Source organism: Eptesicus fuscus, chromosome 11, assembly GCF_027574615.1.
Source record: "Eptesicus fuscus isolate TK198812 chromosome 11, DD_ASM_mEF_20220401, whole genome shotgun sequence".
Lineage (NCBI taxonomy): Eukaryota > Metazoa > Chordata > Mammalia > Chiroptera > Vespertilionidae > Eptesicus > Eptesicus fuscus.
In genome coordinates, this window is record NC_072483.1 from 23302043 (window position 1) to 23322815 (window position 20773).

A 20773-nucleotide genomic window follows, 5' to 3' on the forward strand; every position below is an offset into this window, starting at 1 on the left:
TTCAACTGCAATATGTTTGTGTCCACACAACACTTCTTTCCCAGATTAGGAAAACCTTTTTAAAAATGTGCTGTGGTGCTTCATACATAAACTGGAAACAGTGAGTCTCAAATTTTGGGTACATGATAGTTTCTAAGGTGCTTACTAAAAATCTGGATTTCTGCCACTGTGCCACTGCTGCTGAAATTCTTATTCAGGAGATCTGGGGCTGGGCTCAATACTTTGCACCTTAAAAAATATTTTTGCTGATTTTAGAGAGGAAAGAAGCGGGAGAGAGATATAAAAACATTAATGATGAGTGAGAATCATTGATTCTCTGCCTCCTGCATGCTCCCCACTGGGGATGGAGCCCACAACCCTAGGATGTGCCCTGACCAGGAATTGAACCCTGACCTTTTGGGCTCATAGGTCTAAGCTCAACCACTGAGCCACACTGCACAGATGGACAGACAAGGCAATACTCTGCACTTTTAACCAGGACCAAATTATTCTGATGTAGGTGTTCCAAATCCACACCTAAATTGGAAGATGTGATAAATACAGAGGTAGAAGCTCTTGGGTATCACAGAGATAATTTACTCTCCTGTCTCCTTTTTTCCTCTCATTCATCAAATCCTATTTAAGCCAGAGGGATTGGGAAGAGGTTTCTCTGGTACATACCCTAAACCCTATTCATGAGCAAGAAGAGAGAACAGTATTTCCCAAGCCTGGCTGCATGTTACACTCACCTGGGGAGCTTTAAAAATGTACAGTACTCAGATTCAATCCCTCTAGACTCTGACTGGGCTGGTGAATCCCTGGCAGCATTTTAAGTTCCTCAGGTGATTCTAATACCCATGGGAGAGGGGTGGTCATGAGGGAGTGGGGGGAACAACAGGCAAAAAAAAAAAAAAAAAAGAGAGAACTCACTTAACTATGCTACAGTTCCTTTGCTAAAAACTTTTATATCTATACTGAATGCCTATTATTCATATAATTTGGTGCTACATCTGGATTGATAAAGAGATAAATGTAAATGTAATTGTCTTAGTCCTCTAGCAGTTTATAATACATTTTGGGAAATAAACCATACACAGAACATTAGAAATTTTGCTCATTGTTTTCAATCGGAAGTTCTACATACAAAAGAATATGAGAGCCCAAAGCAGGCACAATCCGCGGAGATAGAAGGAATTGTAGAATATGTTGAAACAGGAGAAATTGCAAAGGGTGTTAAAAATGATGGTACATATTATAGGAGGTATTTGGGGTGGACAGGCCTGGATAGAATGACATGGAGATAGGGATGATTATGACAAGATGAATCTGGCTTATGCAGAAAATTTTTTGCAGGATAATAGTAAAAATCAGGAGTTGCTAACCGTGACACTTACAGGCAAGTGAAATAAATGAGTAAATAAGGCAATAGTAATGTGGGGGGGTCTGTCTAGCAAATGGGGGAGCCTACTCCCTGAGTAAAGCAGGCAGCCACCCCTCAGCTACAATATAACTGTTGTCTCATGGGAATGGATAACAATACTGCTGGAGCATATGATTTTTAGAAATTATATCTTTTCTGATTTTTAAAATCAGTCTTTTCAACATTTTAAGGAACACTGAGTAGATCAGACAAATTATGCTTGTCAAAGACTGCTGTCCCCGCTGTGAATTTGTAACTTCTGAAAAAGTTTGAAGTGGCTATGTGTAGATGTATTTGCCAGGTGAGATACTGATAATTCATATGTTAGTATAGAACCATTGAAGGTTTTTGAACAGAAATGTTACATGCTCAGGAAAATTTAAAGTAGTCCATTCCAGAAAAAAAATGTTTATAAAAGAGATTATTGAAAAAAGAAAAAAGAAAAGAAGCAAAATGTCTAATTTAGACATTTGTTCTAATCCAGGGTGAAGTATTAAGGCCCTCACTAAGGTGTTAGCTGTGGGGCTATAAAAGGAGTTTTCTAAGGTTAAAACAAACCACTTGAACCCCTTTCAAATTTTCACTGATTCAAATTAGGTTTTTATCTGCCCGAGTTGTGCTAATTTCTCCCATTTCTCTTATTTCCCCTTTAATCAAAAGATTAACATAAGTGAGCTCATTTAAAGAAAATCATGTCTCGCCAAATGAACCTTGCCATTTTGTGTAATAATTATAGCACAAAAGGAAAGGTTAATCTGATTATACATAATAGGATAAAGAGAACATTTTCAACATCTGTGATAAGTAATCCTGAACGTTTCTTACGTGTCCTCAAATAAATACAATTACATATGACTTTCAGTAAAAGTCATCTTCGCACTCAGGCTTTTGAAAATTAGAAGAATATAAATAAGCAGCTATCATTTCCAACCTAAGGACAGAATATTGTGCTGTAAAATGTACAAGGTGTTACAAAGGACCTCTTAGCTGAAAATGCTGCATGCTGTTGCAAAGACATCCAGGAAAGACAAATTTGTGCGTACTGTTTAGTGATAAAGTATAATTACCTGGCTTTTCCTCTCCAGGGTGTTAAATTAAAAAGCAACGGTTAATCTATGGCTCACGTTAGTTTGTTTTTAGGTATTAATAACAATGATCTGGGTTAATTTTCTTACTTATGAAATAAAAAGCTTTCACAGGAACATCATTCGACTCAGCAATGATTTGCATTACTCCCAATACAGAGAAAACCATTATGGATGTGTGCCAAGGCTCTTCGGATTGCCGGCTCATTCTCTGAGCGTTAGAGGGATATTATTTTTAATTTTGAAGTCTTTTCATTCAACGCCCACACACCAATCCCTGTCTTGAGCTTTCTGAAATGAATCTTGCAGTCAGCAAAATCTAATAGAGTCATTTAATGCCTGATCATGAACCCAGATTTAGCACCTCAAACAGTGGTATTGCTGAGTACAGTGCACATATAACAGAAACCCTGGTGTGGGGGAGGGAGGTACAGGGAACTCTCTCTCCTTTCTCATTTGAAAATGAGCTTGGTTATGTTGGTTTCAGGTAGTAACTCAATTTTTCCAAAAATTTCTTTCTAAACTATCCTGATACACCCTGATGTAAAAAAGAAATCTCTTATTACAAAGAATGTTTGAAATTGCCACTCCCAGTTTACCTCCATATTTTGCTGATTTCTCCACACCTTCCACCCCAGTAATTCTGATGAAAGATTTTACATATAACTTACTGATAGAAACTCAAACTTAATTAAGAATAAGCCAAGTAATCCATTTTTGGGAGAAAAATGAAAAATAGTGAACTCAAAGAATTGTTAAGTAATATAATGTTCTTGGTAAGTGACTTATTTGCATTAATGCTTAGATCAGGAATATTTTTGAAAGTATATGCTGTGCCATGATGTGTTGGGATTTTGTTCCATTGTGTTTCTGTTCTGTTTGACATACTGACCTTCCTCTTATTCAAAGTGGTGTCAGTTAAGATATTCTATTTACCAGACTTTTTAAACTCATCATGTAAGTGTGATTAAAAAAATCAACTCAAAACACAACACAATATTTTGAAGTCTCTTGTGAATTATCAAAGAAATATAGCCGAAACCGGTTTGGCTCAGTGGATAGAGTGTCGGCCTGCGGACTCAAGGGTCCCAGGTTTGATTCCGGTCAAGGGTATGTACCTTGGTTGCGGGCACATCCCCAGTAGGGGGTGTGCAGGAGGCAGCTGATCCATGTTTCTCTCTCATCGATGTTTCTAACTCTCTATCCCTCTCTCTTCCTCTCTGTAAAAAATCAATAAAATATATTTTTTAAAAAAAGAAATATATATGCTTTTACTATCTAATTCCTTTTTTTCCAGTAAAGCATATAAAACCTCCAGATTTTTTAATTTGAAATTTAAGCTTTAAACTTACTTTTTTTTTTTTTCTTAATGCCATTAAAGAACCATATAAGTTCAATTTGGTCTTCCAGTCTTGCTCCTCATCGCCACCCAGTTGCAGCCCAGCTCTTCATCCCCTAGATATTATATAACATACATAACGCATATTGAGCTTGCACTTCATCTCCCCTGATAAAAATATGCTTAGCAGTCATCCCAGCCTAGATGTCGGAAAGCATCTAAGAGACACATTCTTCTTGATTTCATTGATGTCCTGGCAGTAGTCTCTTCTCACTACTATTCCTTCTCCTACATCCACTCAAGGATCCACTCATATCTTGCCACGTCCTCAACCATTATCTGGTATAATGGGATATATTTACTTCAGGTTTCTCAGATGTTCTCGAAATTCTTATTTTCAGTGGCTTATTGGAAATGATTATTACTTATATGATGACACAAACTAAAAGGACATAAAATTAGGCCTTTATATCCTCTCATCTGAAAGCTGTACTTTGCCCTACCTGGTTTGGCTCAGTGGATAGAGCATTGGCCTGCAGACTGAAAGGTCCCAGGTTCGATTCCAGTCAAGGGCATGTACCTTGGTTGCGGGCACATCCCCAGTGGGGGGTGTGCAGGAGGCAGCTGATCAATGTTTTTCTCTTCTCTCATCAATGTTTCTAACTCTCTATCCTTCTCCCTTCCTCTCTGTAAAAAATCAATAATATATATATATATATATACAAAAAATCAATAATATATATATATATATTTTTTTAAAAAGCTGTATCTTGGTGAGTACTGGTTTTATTGTGGAAGAGTAATACACGTTTAACAATAACACCTGCTCTTTGGGGAGTATACTATGTCCCAAGTAATGATCTAAATTCCTTATGTATACTACCTAATTTTATCCTTACAACTTATGAGAAAATACATTAATAACCTCATTTTATAATGGCCTTAACTGGCTTTATCTCCATAAATGTGAGTTTTTTCACCTTTTGACTGGATAATCATTTTTACTCAGAGGGTTTATGTGAGGAAAGCCTTTTTTGTAGGATTACTAACCCTTCCCAGTTTACTCAAGACTTTCCCAGTTTTAGCACTGTCCCAAGAACCCCCAGCAGTAGGAAAATAAATGCAATTTAAATTCATTTGTATTGATGAGAACAGACATACAGACTTGTAAAATTGGTGACAAACTGGTGGCAATTTTGCTTATTGCTCACTAGTATTTTTCACTAGACTACATCCAGGCTAAACCCTATAGTGACATAGCAAGAAAGGAAAGGTCAAAGTTACCAAGGATCTCTTCTTTTCTACTCACAATTACTGCTTGCAAATGGCCATGGAAAGCTAGTTGTGTCCGCACTGCTGTTGAAAATACATGTTATGTCTTTTGGTAAAAAAGTAAGTATTCAGTCTCTGCCATGTGTCAAGCAATGCATTATATACTGTGGATACAGATATGAACCTAGTATGCAGTCTGGTTAGGATTAGAAACATGGGGATGCGTGATTATTACACAATGCAAGGAATGCTTTAATAAAGGCAGGTGCAAAGTTCCCTGGAGGTACAGGATACAGCCTTACAATAGATAGGTATTAAAATCCAACGAAGTGATAAACATTATTGTAGGTCTTATATTTGAACATTCTAATATTTTTTATTTGAAAAACTTCCAACATTTGCCAGAGATTTCTTTTTCTTTTCTTTTCTTTTTTTTTTTACATTTACAGCAAACTTTGTGTTTCTTCTATCAGTAGTTTTGAATAGTGAAGAAAAAAGCCATCTAATTAGCATGTTAGGGCAACTTTCAAAATGTCAATGTTAAGAAAATGAGGAGATAAATGAGGGAAAAGGCTTATCTGATTATTTTAACAGGTTTCTGCAATATTTCCCAAAATAAACAACCAAGCACACTCAAAATAACATTTATGTAAAATATAAAATATATTAGCTTCTCATTTCTGTAATGCCTTTTTAAGTTGATATCATGGGAGCAATAGTATAATACAGATCTCTTCATGATGCCAGATAGAACCCTTCTCACAGGTTATTTTTTTTAATATATTTTAATGATTTTTTACAGAGAGGAAGAGAGAAGGATAGAGAGTTAGAAACATCGATGAGAGAGAAACATCAATCAGCTGCCTCCTGCACAACCCCTACTGGGGATGTACCCGCAACCAAGGTACATGCCCTTGACCAGAATTGAACCTAGGACCCTTGAGTCCACAGGTGGACGCTCTATCCACTGAGCCAAACCAGTTAGGGATCACAGGCTATTTTTAACAGGAGACAAGTAACCAGTAGTAGGAGTTAGGTTCTATCTTTAGGAATAGCAGGGCCTGAGGGCAAGGTTGGAGTTGATGGACTCACCCATGGCTGATATAAGTATAGACATGCAGACAAAAATTAAAAGCTATTTAAAATTAATTAAAATAATACATATGCAATTTCTGGACTACTTCTCTAATTTTCCAACATCCCTTTTTCCAACTGATATTTAAATTTTCTACACTGTTTCTTCTAACCTTTCATTATAGTCTTAATGACTTTTTCTTATGGGCTGTGTCCCTTCAAGATTCATATGTACTAACTCTCAACAATGAGACTATAATTAAAGAAAGGGTCTTTAAATAGGTGATTATGTAAAAGCTAGAAGCCCGATGCATGAAAGTCGTGCAAGGGGCTCGGCCCTCGCAGCCGTGGTGGCTTGCCTAGGACTTAGCAGCCCCAGCTTCATCTGGAAGGTTGTTCGGCTATCTGGTCTAATTAGCATATTACGCTTTTATAATTATAGATGGAGTCCTCAAAATGGTCCCAAACCAAACTGACTGGCGTCCTTACAAAAACAGAAAACTTGGACACACACAGAGATCTCAGGAGATCATATGCACAATGAAAAGCCCACGTGAGGACACAATAAGGAGCAGCTGTCTACAGGCCAAGAATGAGTCCTCAGAAGAAACCAAACCTGCTGACACCTTAACCTTGGACTTCCAGAATTGTGAGAAAATAGCTTTCTGTTGCCTAAGCCACCAGTCTGTGGTCCATTGTCATAGGCAACAAACTAATATGTTGGCCTATCAGAGCATCTAGAAGGAACAATTCTGATAGAAAACACCAAACAACTTTATTTGTCTTACAGAACAGCTTCAATTATTAAAAAGCAAAGAGCAGCTACCTTGTGATTGTACAGTAAATCATAGAATTCCACTGGGCTTATGATTGTGGAAATGGGAAACGATTTAGGGATCGTTGTTTTTCCACTCAATTGCATCATTTCTTGTTTCAGCTATAAGGGTTAAAATAATTTAGCTCTAAAACAGTCAAAGCAAGAGCCATTAAGAACATCGCAAAAAGATCTATATTATAGAGTGAGTGCAATGCTTTCTAGAATAAAGCTTAACTGGGAATTATTTAAAGTCATAGATTCAGATATAAAAGAAAAGTCTAAAACACAATCAAAAGATTTCCAGCTCAGCTTAGAAACATAAGTACAGATAACAGAGGATGTGAAATTAACCTGAAAATTACCTTTTAATATGGCTGCAAACAGGTCATCTGGAAATTAATTAATCTGAGAGTTTACCAAAGGTAAGATGAATACGATGTAATAATCACTTTCATCTATTCTATATCAATAAACTATCAGCCAACTTAAGAAAGATGATTTTCTCCATTCTATGGATTTTTTTTTTTGTCATTAAATTTCCTGTCATATAAGTTTCAGAAGCAACCTGAGAAAATATATTTTACATTGTATTTATGGCTAGGATGATCTGGGAATTGTTCTTAACTTTCATCCTGATCTTCAGGACAATTAACCTATTAATTACCCAAATTTGCCATTTATTATTTATTCCTGTGATTTGATCTGGATATTAATCCCAAGGACAAATTATACTTGAAACATTTTGTTACCCCAATCCCCATGGATGATTCCTAGCACCTCCTTGTAGGGTGTGCCAACCCAGTTATAGCTGGTTTGACAAGTAGAATACATCAGACTCTAGCTAACCACCCACACTCTCACCAAGGGATATTGGAATTGCAACCAGGAAAGATTAAGTAGTTTAACTAGAATTTTACTAGTTATATTAGTTTGGTTATCAAATGTGGAGAAGCAGAGAAAACCAATCTGCAGTGTAAGGTGGATGAAGTGAAGTTAAAGAGAGAAGCATAGAGCAGATAGGAGGTAGAAAGAGAGAGTGGGAAAGAGCAAGAATGAGCGTGAGAGAATAAGACCCAGAGAAAGGAGCTGCCTTACCTAACAACAGTGCCCTTGCTCCTGGTTTGGGGCTATTCAGAAACCCATCTGTTCTTCCTTGAGTTTCCTGCAATAACCGGGAGGCTTTAATATAAACTTCCCCTTCATATCAATGTTAAACTTAGATGATGATATAAAATCCACAGAAGTCTTTAGTGATATTTACAGGCTCCCATTTCTTTAGGCAACCAATTCCTAACCACGGTTTTCTGATTTCCCCATGGATCTTCCCATCCAGACACTAAGGAACATATCGTTCATTCGATTTTCCTCTGATTTAAATATACTCCACCCACAATTACATATCCTATTTAATAAAGAGGGAATATGCAAATTGACCATCACACCATAACAAAATGGCTGTGTCCACAGCGGAGGCAGGGATTCCATAATACAAGATGGCTGCTCTCACAGTGGAGGCTGAGATCCCGTAACGAGCCTTAATGAGCAATCAGCAGAGACCTAAGGCTGTGTGGCGCTGGGCCAGGGCAGGGGACCTAAGGCTGCACCCCCAACCTGGTGGGGCTTGACAGGGGACCTCAGGCCACGCCCCCCACCCCAGCGCCAGAATGGGAGACCTCAGGCTGTGCTCCCCACCCCAGCGCTGGGCCAGAGGACCTGAGATTGCGCCCCCCACCCCAGCACCAGGCCAGGGGATCTAAGGCCATGCCCTCCACCATGCAAGGCCATGCCCCCCGACCACAGAGCTTGGCGGGGAACCTCAAGGCATGCCCCCTGGCCCAGGCCAGGGGATCTCAGGCTGTACCCCCCTCCTGGAGAGGCTTGATGGGAATGATGGGGGACCTCAGGCCACACCCCCTGGCCTGGGCCAGGGGACCTCAAGGCACACCCCCCTGCCCGGGGAACCTCAGGCTGTGCCCTCCATCCCAGCGCCAGGCCAGGCAACCTGAGGCCGTGCCCCCACCTGGTGGAGCTTGATGGGGGTGGGGTTGGCCGGGTCTGGATCTAGCCCAATGCAGGTGGGGCTGGCCAGGTCTGGGTCTCACATGATTTCGAGGTGCACGTGGGTGGGCAGGGACTTGACTCTGGTTCCTGTGGCGCAGCTCAGAGTCTGACAGGAGGAAGATTTTCATATACATTTTACTAATTTTCTTTTATCTCTTGACAATTCTAATATAGAGAAAGAGCAAATAGCAATATTAAAATATTTACTCTAATTTAGTCCCTTTTAATGTGCACGAATTTCGTGCACCGGGTCACTAGTAGCTTAATGTGACTGTAAGCCCACTTCACCTGTCTCAAGGACATTTACCATTTAAATGTAGTTCACACACACAGACACACACACACATATACACAAACTCTTTTGGAGATACAGGAAAAATGAATTCTAATTAGCTCTATTAAACTCATACAAAAATAAGGTTGCTTACCCCACCCACTCAGAAACTTAGTACTATCAAATTTACTTGAAAATAAAGTGTATATGAATGGTTGTTTATTTTAAGTTTACTATAATTAATGTGAAAAGTAACTTCCCATATTTGGAAACATTAATTTTCAATGTGTTGTCAACTGGAACTCAGAAAATTTAAGATTCTTAGGAATTTTATAGGTTGGTTATTACCCTAAAATACCACTGCTTTTATTTAATAAAACTAGAGGCATGGTGCATGAAATTCATGCATGGGTGCAGTCCCTAGGCCTGGCCAGTGATCAAAGCGCAAGTGTCTGGCATGGAAGGGCAGTTTCTAGCTGACCTCTGGGCCCTAGGCAGCACCTGGGCCCCCGGGCCTCCGCGCAACCCCTCTGCCTGAGTCACGGCTCCCGAGTTCCCACATGGAGATGCGGTGAGCGCTGCCAGACTCTGCAGGCTGGGGTGCAGCATGGGCCTCTGGGCTGCCTTGTGGCACTGCACAGAATTCGGGCGGGCAGCACGCTCTCTCCTGGCTGGCCTCGCAGACCAGCTCCTGCGCAAACCCACAGGGAGCCAACTGGCCCCTGCGGTCCTGGCAGCTGTGGCCTGGCTCACCCGAAAGAGGCTGCACAGGTGTGGGGCGGGCTCCTTGCGGGCGCCCGGCACCTGAGCGTGGGGGCTTCCCCACCACATGTGAGCTCTGGTGTCCTGGGGGAGGGTGGCAGGGGGAGTGAGAGTGAGCTTGGCAGACACCCCGCATTCTCACTGCACCTCCATCACTCCTGCCCCCAGGTAGCCGGTGAGAGGTCACAGCGTGTTGCCCACACCCGCCATGTTCCACGCCACCCCCTGGTGGTTAGCACACATCATAGCGTGTGGTCGAACTCCCAGTCTCCTGGTTGAATGATGGCCCAAGGGGACAATTTGCATATTGGGCTTTTATTATATAGGATATTATTTTAGAATGCTACAGACACAGTTAGTACTTACAAAATGTGTGATTGTACCAAATAACAGATAATGTTCTCTTGAGTACAAAGAACTTGCTATATTATCCCAAGCAAGCCACCACTGGCCTCCTTTTATATCTCATTGCTCTCATTGTAAATGGGACCTTATTGTGATGTATTAAAGACTAAATAAGTAATGTATGTAAATCACATAACAGAGTTGCTTGCCCATCATAGTGGTCAGTAAGTGTTAACTATTGTTATTCATACAAATCCTCAAGTTATTGTGGCATACAAATACATCAGACAGATATTATCCTAATTCTATTTGGACATATAAACATAGATCTAATTATTAGCATTTTAAAAAATGTTTTATTCTATTTTTTTTTTCTAAGTATCAAAGAGGACAGAGAAATCTTGGTCCTAAAAAAAGGAGGCTGAATCTCATCCAGCTTTTAACTGATTCTGAATCTTCCTGAATCCAAAGACCAGTTTGTATTCTTAATTTTGTGTATATTTTAAAATATAGTTTAATTCCATGGCAAATCTATCAATTAAATAAACATATACTTTATCTAAGTGACTACTTCTTCAAATACTTTTTCAACATACTTTTGAGGAAATGGTAGGGTTAATGCATAGGCAATGAGTAGAATATAAAATAATAAGTGCTATATCTGTTAAAAAACCATGTTAATGTCAGTCCAAGTTTAAATTCTTGAAATTCAATTCTAATATAGAATTAGAATTTGTGAGTAATAATTAGTTAAAATAAATTCTTTTTTTTAATATATTTTATTGATTTTTTACAGAGAGGAAGAGAGAGGGATAGAGAGTTAGAAACATCGATGAAAGAGAAACATCGATCAGCTACCTCTTGCACACCCCCTACTGGGGATGTGCCCGCAACCAAGGTACATGCCCTTGACCGGAATCGAACCTGGGACCCTTGAGTCCGCAGGCTGACGCTCTATCCACTGAGCCAAACCGGTTTCGGCTAAAATAAATTCTTGTATTATCCTAGAAAATTGCCAAATGGCTAGAATAAAGCCACCCAAATAACACTTAAATTTAAATGGAATAGAATGAGATTCCACCATCTAAAAATAGAATAAAAATATTTTTCAAATAAACTTATATTATTCATATGCTTATGAATCATTGGGTGAAAATATCTTAGTGATATAATTACAAATAATAGTTTTTTGCTATTAAATGCTTGAAGGTCAGTCAAGTTATTAATTAACTGATCCTTCTCACCCATATGCCATGTCTTTTCCCATCTTAGAATCATAAGCTATACAGACTTGGTGCCCAGACATTATTCAGTAAAGAGTGATTTTTTTAATTTAATTTGCTTCCTTTAAAATAGCAGCGATATTTATCACTGGAGTGCTACAGCCTATTTATTTCCAATATCATCCCTTAAGCTTATTCTTTATCTTTCCTTCATTTTTTGGTCTGAAACCGCAACTGTGAACATATAGAATCCCCAATGATTAGAATAAAGGTAGGAGAAAGGAGGTAAAATTTAGACTAAAAGCATCTCAACCCTTAATTTAAATAGCTATACAAGGCATGGGATCTTTGTTTTCTGGATGTAAGTTTAACTCATTATGTTCGGATATATATGAAATAACTTGTAAAAATAAAACAACATAGGGAAATTGTTAACAGGAATAGATGAATGGATAAATCAATGAATGTTATTGCTGATGACTATTACATAAAGCATGCTGTACCCTTTTAATGAGTGATGGCTGCTTACTTTGCTTCAATGGTAAATTATTGTTTGTTTTAATCTTTTTTAAAAATTTTGTTAATCTTGAAGTAGATTGTCTCTCTGGGGGGTTTACCAGGTGTACTGATTAATAATGCAGATTTTGTAATTAAAGAAAACACAATAATTTCAAGAGAAACATAAAAGGTGCTTTATTCAAAGTAATGTCCATCGCTAGCTACACATTTTCCCCATCTTCCAGGTAATTTGTGGATACCATCCCAATAGAACTTTTCTTGTTTTGAGGCAAACCATTCAGAGACCCAATTTTCCACATTTTCGTACGTTTTGAAGTGCTGCTCAGAAAGTGCATGTGCCATCTATCGGAACAAGTGGTAATCTGAAGGAGCAAGGTCTGGTGAATACAACAGGTGGGTTAATACTTCCCAGGCAATATCTTTTAATGTGTCTTTAACTGGTTTTGAAGTGTGTGATGGTGCGTCATCACAAAGCAAAATGACTTTGCAGTGTCTTCTGGCCCATTCTGGTCATTTCACAATCAAAGTGTGGTTCAAATTGATTGTTGTCAGTAGCGATCAGTATTAACGGTTTCACCTGGTTTTAGAAGCTCAAAATACACCACACCTTCCTGATCGCACCAAATGCAGAGCATTGTCTTCTTTCTGAAGCGATTTGGCCTTGCAGTCAATGTTGATGGTTGACCTGGATCAACCCATGATTTTGTGCATTTGGGATGCAATAAATCCCAATAAATCCACAATAAATCTCACAATAAATCCACTTATCATTGCCAGTCACAATTCGATGCAAAAAAGACTTTCTTTCGTGCAGTTGAAGCAACATTTTACTGATGACTTTTCGGTTTTCCATTTGTCTTGTGTTCAGTTGATGTGGCACCCATTTTCCTTCCTTTAAAATCTTTCCCATTGCTTGTAGACTATCAGAAATTGTTTGCTGAGCAAAGTTTAATCTTTCTGCAAGTTGTTTTTGAGTTTGACAGGCATCTTATCCAATAATGCTTGTAATTGTTGGTCTTCAAACTTTTCGATTGACCTAGATGTTCTTTGTCTTTCACATTGAAATGATCACTTTTAAAGCGTTTAAACCAGCATTCACAAGTATCTTGAGATGGAGCATGTTCACTATAAGCTTCCCGAAGTATTCAGCAGGACTTTTCTTCAAAATAAAGTAATGAATTATAACTTCTCGCAAATGCTCTTTTTTTTGGCACGAAATTCGACATTTTTAAGCGTAAAAATATCTATGATGTTAACACCTTCAGAAAATTTGACATATGAAGTTTTGAAGCTTGCTGTCAATACAACAAAATAGCATACATATCAAATCGCATATATATCAACATATGTGTAACTCCATTGAAAAAAATCTGCATTATTAACCGGTACACCTGGTATTTCTGTGTGTTGAGTATTTATTTAGATTTTGAAAGTTGATATTAAAAGGTAAATATGGCTTTATACTTTCCAGTCCCTCCTGTTTTTTATCTGCATGTACCTATTTATTTATAGTTTTCCTTCTTTAGAGACTTCCAAGTTTAAGTCAGGTTTCAGACAAGTTGCTTTAGGCAGAGACTGTTAGAAAGTCACGACCTGACAGGAAGTTGCATTTTGAGCAGGGCTCAGAGTTGGAACAGAGGAATTACTTTCAGCAAGGCAGACTAGGACAGGGCCCAAACCACCCAGAATATTAGCAGAGGATGAAATGCAGGTTTTACTTTCTAATTCAGAATAAGATTGGAGATCTGCAGAATAATATGGTGGCTTCAGATGTATACAGAAGAGTTTTTTTGTTGTGTTTTGTTTTACTTAGAAAAGAAGCAAGAAGCCCCAAGAAGCTTGAATACGAGAAATGAAAATTCCAAAAAAGCTGAAAGCAATTGATTATGATACTTGTTTTATACTGACCCTTTTTCAGGCATATCCTCACTAACAGCTTCAGGGAGACACTGGGCTTGCGTAACCCATTTGTTTCTGTAACCCTGCTCTCCTACAATGGTGACTAACGTGGACAAATAGATTACTTCGGAGGCAGCCTTGTCTGACTCATCATGAACATCAAAGTTAACATGATTTCTTTATTGATAACAAAGCAGCCTATTTCAGGGTAGTACCGAAACAAAGAACTAGTTTTGGCTTCTAGCACTGTGGTTGCTGAAACAGCTAACCAAAAATAGGAGTTTACTTTATGCGTAAGGCTACTGAGCCAGCCAGGGACTATTTGGTTGGTAGTCAAAGTCAGGGAACTTGAATGCAAGTAGAACTCAGCAGCTCACCTCTGGTGATGGGGATCTGGGCTAGAATTACACGAGATCCCTCAGTAGACACTGATACACATCGCTTTGGGATAGAACACAGAATAATAGAAGTTCACAAGGTTCCCCATAATCTTCCAAAAGCCTAGCACTTTTTAACACTTCTAAGGAAACTCTCTCACCAGAGAACAGTGTTTCTGCGTTCAGCACAGAGCCATAAAGGGGATTAGAAGCTTTCCTTAAAATGTTCCACAGCCTCAGCAGCAGAACTGCAGTGCTCAAGTCCTGTAATTTGGAGAGCAGGTATTTTATGCCTTAGCCAGCTTTCTATTTCATTTCACTTTTGAGAGTCACAGATGCTAGTGTTTTAATGACTTTTTTTTTCAAAAGTGACAATATGTATGTCACCACCACCCCCCTCCACCCCTACCACCACCACCAACACCACCAGGGAAATGACTCTTGTTTTAGTGCTAGAACTCCAGTATGAATACGATGCTTAGTGAGAAATACATCATTGAAAGTAATAAAGGAGTTTCAGGAAGAATCAGGAGGAAAATAAACTATTTCAGCAACAAAGTTTTAAGTTGCAATTTAAGGTGATCAGCTAACAGAAACTTGCTTGAAAGGAAGGCTACTGCTCTGCATATGTTTTTGTCATTTTGCAAAAGCTAAAAAATCTGCTCAAGCCAAGCAGTTTTGGCGGCCTGCAATCTTTCTATAGCACGCTGTGCTCAGTAATGCTCAGTGACTAAAAGCAATAACGTTTTGATTCTAGACTAATATGTCTAGCTTTGCAATTGATTGTAAGCCACTTTATGAGACCGTCTGAAATCCTTCCTGTGTCTCTGCTAGTCTTGATGAGCTCCTTAGCAAAATAAATTAGCAATTTTGAAGCTTTTCCCCACTACTTCCCCACTGCCAGGGCTTTCTAAATAAACCCTCTGTATTTTCTGCCTCAGCATGATGCACAGGTGGGGGTGCAATTCCGAGTTGCTTGTGTTTAATTTGGGCTTAGGTGTTTAGGTGTCCATGCAGTTCTCAGCAATACCTTCCCATTTGTACTTGCTTGACCTGATTTTGTTTCATTTTTATTTTCTTAAAGCTCAGAGGGATGATATAAATGTCAATAAAAAGTAATCTCTGGCCAGTACTAACCCAAAAGGACCTTCTCTATCTTAATAACCCAGAAAGCAATTTTCTTCCAGCAACTAATTTGCAACTATTTATCAACTACACGGTAATATTATTCTGGACTAAAATGGTTCTTTTTAAAATTTGAGTGGCTGAAAGTCAAATGTTATGGGATGGATAATGTCAGTGTACTTGAATAATTGCTCTTATGTAAAATGCTGCTCCTTCCGCTTGAAAATATGTTTTCTCACTGGAGCATTTCAAGTTGACCCGGGGTGTTGCATTGACTAACACCGTGGCAGAGCTCCTGTGTTTTTCAAATACCAAGGTGTTGCTCTAAGTGGCAGCATCAGCTCACGGCACGTAACACAATGTATCTTAAATGGAAACAGCGGTTAAAGCTGATTCAATCTAGAGCACTCTTCTGTGACTGTCGATAAAGTAGTCGGTAGGTGCTAAATGTCACCTTGGTTTAGGACTGAGGACAGCTGCTCTCTCTAGTCTAAAGGATATGCAGATCACCACCTGTGTCCCAAATCATGGGACGACTATATCACATTTTATTCACTTTTGGCATATTTGCACACTATTATCATAAGCAAAATAATATCATCTATTGCTAATATTGAAAAGTATGATAATTAATTTAAATTTCAACATAGTAAAGGCGTTAAGGGAAGGATACAATTGTGTGACGAATGTTGAAACAAGTGTGTAAATGTCTGCTCCTTCTATGTGACATGGGAAACAATTAATATTTAGCCTCTTTATTTATTTTTTTAAATATATTTTTTATTGATTTTTTACAGAGAGGAAGGGAGAGGGATAGAGAGTTAGAAACATTGATGAGAGAGAAGCATCGATCAGCTGCCTCCTGCACACCCCCCACTGGGGATGTGCCCGCAACCAAGGTACATGCCCTTGACCAGAATCGAACCTGGGACCTTTCAGTCCGCAGGCCGAAGCACTATCCACTGAGCCAAACCGGTTAGGGCTGTTTAGCCTCTTTAGACAACCATTTAAGTGCAGCTGAGAGTGAAGAAGAGGAAAGAAAAGATAAGAAGGTAGAGGAGTACATGCTGACATTATTACCCTTGCCAGGGCTAGGCATAGCACATGGACACTGTGGCAAAGGCTAAGTGTTGGAAGAAAGTTAGTTTGAGAAGCTGACCGAGCTTGAGAGTCACATGTCCAGCTATGCATTTTGGGGGGAGGGTGCAGCTGGTCCCAGGAAGGAGTGACACTGCTCATCTCTGGAGCTTTTCAGGGAGAAGGGAGACTCAATGCACCACTGAGAGCAAACATACTCATCGCCCAGGGCAGCTTTCTTTCCTTTTCCTCCCTCCACCTCAGGTTGACTGGCAGTTTTTTCATGCCCTACATGGCTTTCCTTCTCATTGCTTGACTGTCTTTGGTGATCGCTTACCTCATGTTCCTCAAGTACAGAATGGTTTTCGAATGGGCTCGGCTCAGTGCATGGCACTAAGTATCCGTTCCCGAGAACGCTTCCTGCTCCTGACTCCAAACTCCTCTAATAAAGGCCCCTTGGCCAGAGTCTCCGATTCCATCCAGCACACATTTGTGAAGATTTTATTGTTTCCTTTGGGTTCTCAGTGACATTTTTGCAAACTTTTTTTCACCCATCAAAGATTCCAAGCAATGTTTCAACAAATTCTCTATTCTGCTTTGTATTACAGTTTGGTGTGGGCTGAAACTTGGATGAAAAGCACAGAGTCCTGGATAAGGGATGTCCAAAATGAAGCAGCTGTGTTCAATCTGCTGTAGTAGTGACGTGAAAGCATGAAAAATCAGAGAGAGGGCTCTTCCTAAGATATTTAAAACATTAGTCCAGCAGAGCAGAGAATCAAAAGAATGACATCCTATCAATTAGTTCTAGGAAAAGGAAATTCAACAGTTTGCCTACCATCTTCAGAAAGAGTTTGGGGTGGGGGAGATTAAAAAGAAAATAACAATCTATATATATAAAAAGGCTAAGCGACCATTGCATCCGAAACAACCAAATGGACAACTGAACAGGCTGTGTGGGGCGACCAGGCTGGCAGGGGGGTTAGTGAGGGGTGACCAAACAACTGAGCAGCAGGCTGCATGGGGCTACCAGGCCCACGGGGGGGGCAGTTTGGGGTGACCAGGCTGGCAGAGTGGGGCAGTGAGGGACGACCAGATTGGCGGGGGGGGGGGGGGGCAGTTGGGGGCAACCAGGCCGGTGGGGGAGGCAGTTGGGGGTGACTATGCCTGCATGGGGGGCAGTTAGGTGTGATCAGGAAGGCAGGCAGGTGAGCAGTTAGGAGCCAGTGGTCCCAGATTGTGAGAGGGATGTCTGACTGTTGGTTTTGGCCCGATTCGCAGGCAATCAGACATTCCCTGAGGAGTCCTGGAATGAAGAGGGTGAAGGCTGGGCTGAAGGGACCCCCCATGCACAAATTTTATACACTGGGCCTCTAGCCCTATATAATAAAAGCTCAGTGACCAAAATGGCAGAATGACCAGATGACCAGAATGACCACAGCCCCTCACCCCGGCCAGCCCCGCCCCCTAGCGGGGACCCCCCACCCCAATCAGGGCCCCCATTAGGGCAGGCCAGCCGGACCCCATCTGTGCACTGGGCCTCTATAGAAATATAAAACCCTACCCCGCCACCACTCCAACCCAACCCACCAAAGTCTCCTGAAACCACAAAATTACATCACTGATTCAGGCTAGCAGTTCAAAGTATAAAGCCTCATTCACACGTGAGGAATTCACACCATTCTCCTTCCCCTTGGACTCCGCGTCTCAGAGGAGGCATGCACGGTATGGACGCGCAAATGAAAGCTCAGAAAAGTCACTCTTTTGGGGTCCTGTGGCACATCCAGGCAGAGACAAACTGATCACCAAAAGCCAAGCACCAGACTCTGTCCCTTCCTCATCCCGCAGCCTCAGCTCCAGACAGGCACTCCCCGTGGCAGGATACAAGGAGAGCCCCGTCTCAAATCTTCGCAGAGACAGGAATGCTCAGGAGGCCAAGATAATAGAAACCTAAGGACTTGCCCAGCTGGCATGGCTCCATGGTTGAGCATCAATCTATGAACCACGAGGTCACTGTTCCATTCCAGTCAAGGGCATATGCCTGGGTTGCAGGCTTAATCCCCAGTGTGGGGCATGCAGGAGGCAGCCAATCAATGATTCTCTCTCATCATTGATGTTTCTATCCCCCCCCCTCCCTTCCTCTCTGAAATCAATAAAAATATATATATATTAAAAAAAAAAATAGAAACCTAAGGACCTAAATGCTGGGGCCCATGCCGCCAGGGCCTGCTCAGCACAAGGCCAAGGGGAGCTCAGACCAAGTTCTGGTCTAATTCCTAACCGGGTGGCGACCTGTCATCCCAGGGCATCCAGGGCCGCAGTGTGCGCTGGAGTGTGTCATCTCAGAGAGAGCTCGGGAGGAGGAGGGCTCACCCCAACCCCTGCAGCAAAGCCCCTTTGCTGGGGCGGGGGCAGGCCGGGGAGGGGTGGCCGGCCCAGGGCCTCCGCTGCACTGTTTGCACACATGTAATTAGCTCTAATGATTCCGGCTTTCAGTTCGCCAGCTCCGGGCGTGGGAGCCGTGCCCGGGGTGAATGCACCCAGGAAGCTGCTGCTCCACCGAGTGAGCCCTCTCACCCGCCGGGAAGCTCCATCCCTGTCCACAGCACCCTGTGTCGTGTGTCTGTATTTGCCCAGCTGTCCACACAGCCACCGAGTGCTGGCTTGGGGATATCTTTGTGTGTCCTCAGTCGTGTCTACACTGGCCGCTGGGAAGGTTTGCGAGTACCAGGCACCAGGCACTGATGAGGAGAGGAGGGGTGGTGTGGGGGGCGAGGGGGAGGAGGATGAACTGGTTCCCAGCTGCAAATGAAGGAAGAGCTAGCACCAGGCTCTCCTGTCTGCACAAATCCTACATAAATGTGAGCGAGGAGCAGTGGCCAAGGCCAAAAATCCCTGGGATTTCGGATGTAACCGCCAAACCGAGGTGTCCTAGACCGTGCTCTGTCTCCTTGGCCCCGACCCTCAGCCACCAGTGCTCCTCTCCTGCAGGTGGCATAGCCAGGGCTCAGAGAGGTTAGGGAACTCACTCTAGGGGGCACAGCAGGCCAGGGCTGCCAGTGTGGGGTGGGAACCTGGAAGGGAACGCCTCCAGGTCCTCCTCACTCTGTCTGGTCTTGAATCCCTAGCCCTAGGCGCCCCTGGTCCTGCGTAATCAGTCCATTGCCCGCCACATCCTTCCAGCCCTTTCCCTGAGGCCAGTTCAGCCATGTTTACGCTGAACAGAACCAGAGTGCAGAGGAGAGCAAGCTCAGCCCCAGGGGCCTTCCTTGGAGGTGGAGGGATCAGCCTTCCCTAAGCAGGGTTTCTCAGCACACTCGCTCTGCCCTTAGGGCTGAGTCCCTCCCTGAGCCTTCTGGGGTTCTCTGTGTCTGTCTGCCTGGCCCTGTGCATCTCTCTCCCTGTCCCTTGCTCTCTGATCCTGTTGACTCATTCCCCATGTCTCCCTGGGCCTTTCATCTCTGTCTCTCATAGAATCTCTGCCCGTGAAGAACACTCCTGTCGCCCCCGCAAAGGAACACACACCAGCAGAATCTGCCTTTTCCATAAAAAACGACAAGTGGGAAACAGTGAATTAAAAAGCATTAACTTAAAAACAATCCATGTGTCTGCACATGCGTTCCAAATGGCAGCACTTCGGTGGGGGTGGCAGGGTGGGGCGTGTTGGCCACATGTTCTGGAGCCTCAGACACAAAGTGTAGGGGGCTCAGTGCCTCGCTATGGACCCTCCCTAGCCACCCGGGATGGCAGGGTCTGGGGAAGACACTTAGTCTATACTCACCCTCGCGGACCCCCACCTGATTCCGTAGACCCTTTCCCCTGTTCTGGCATCTGCTGGTCCCTCTTAGTCCCCCAGCCCAGTACCTTCAAACCTTCCTATGCTGACCGCAACTCCCCTTCTGCACCAGCCCCCACAACCTTCCCCCCGCCACACACACACACAGATTTCACCCTCTCTCTCCCCCAAGGGGTCCCAGATTGGAGAGGGTGCAGGCCGGGCTGAGGGAACCGCTGGGCTGAGGGAACCCCTCCCCCTCCCGTGCATGAATTTCGTGCATCAGGCCTCTAATATATACATATATATATATATATATATATATATATACACACACACACACACACACACAC

At 41.9% G+C, this 20773-nt stretch overlaps 1 protein-coding gene across 1 annotated transcript in view; it reads right to left on the minus strand.

The window, feature by feature from the left end:
• The window catches only part of LRP1B (LDL receptor related protein 1B), a 1704605-nt gene that overhangs the window by 1276288 nt on the left and 407544 nt on the right, over nucleotides 1-20773 (minus strand). The gene's annotated exons all lie outside the window — the stretch shown is intronic.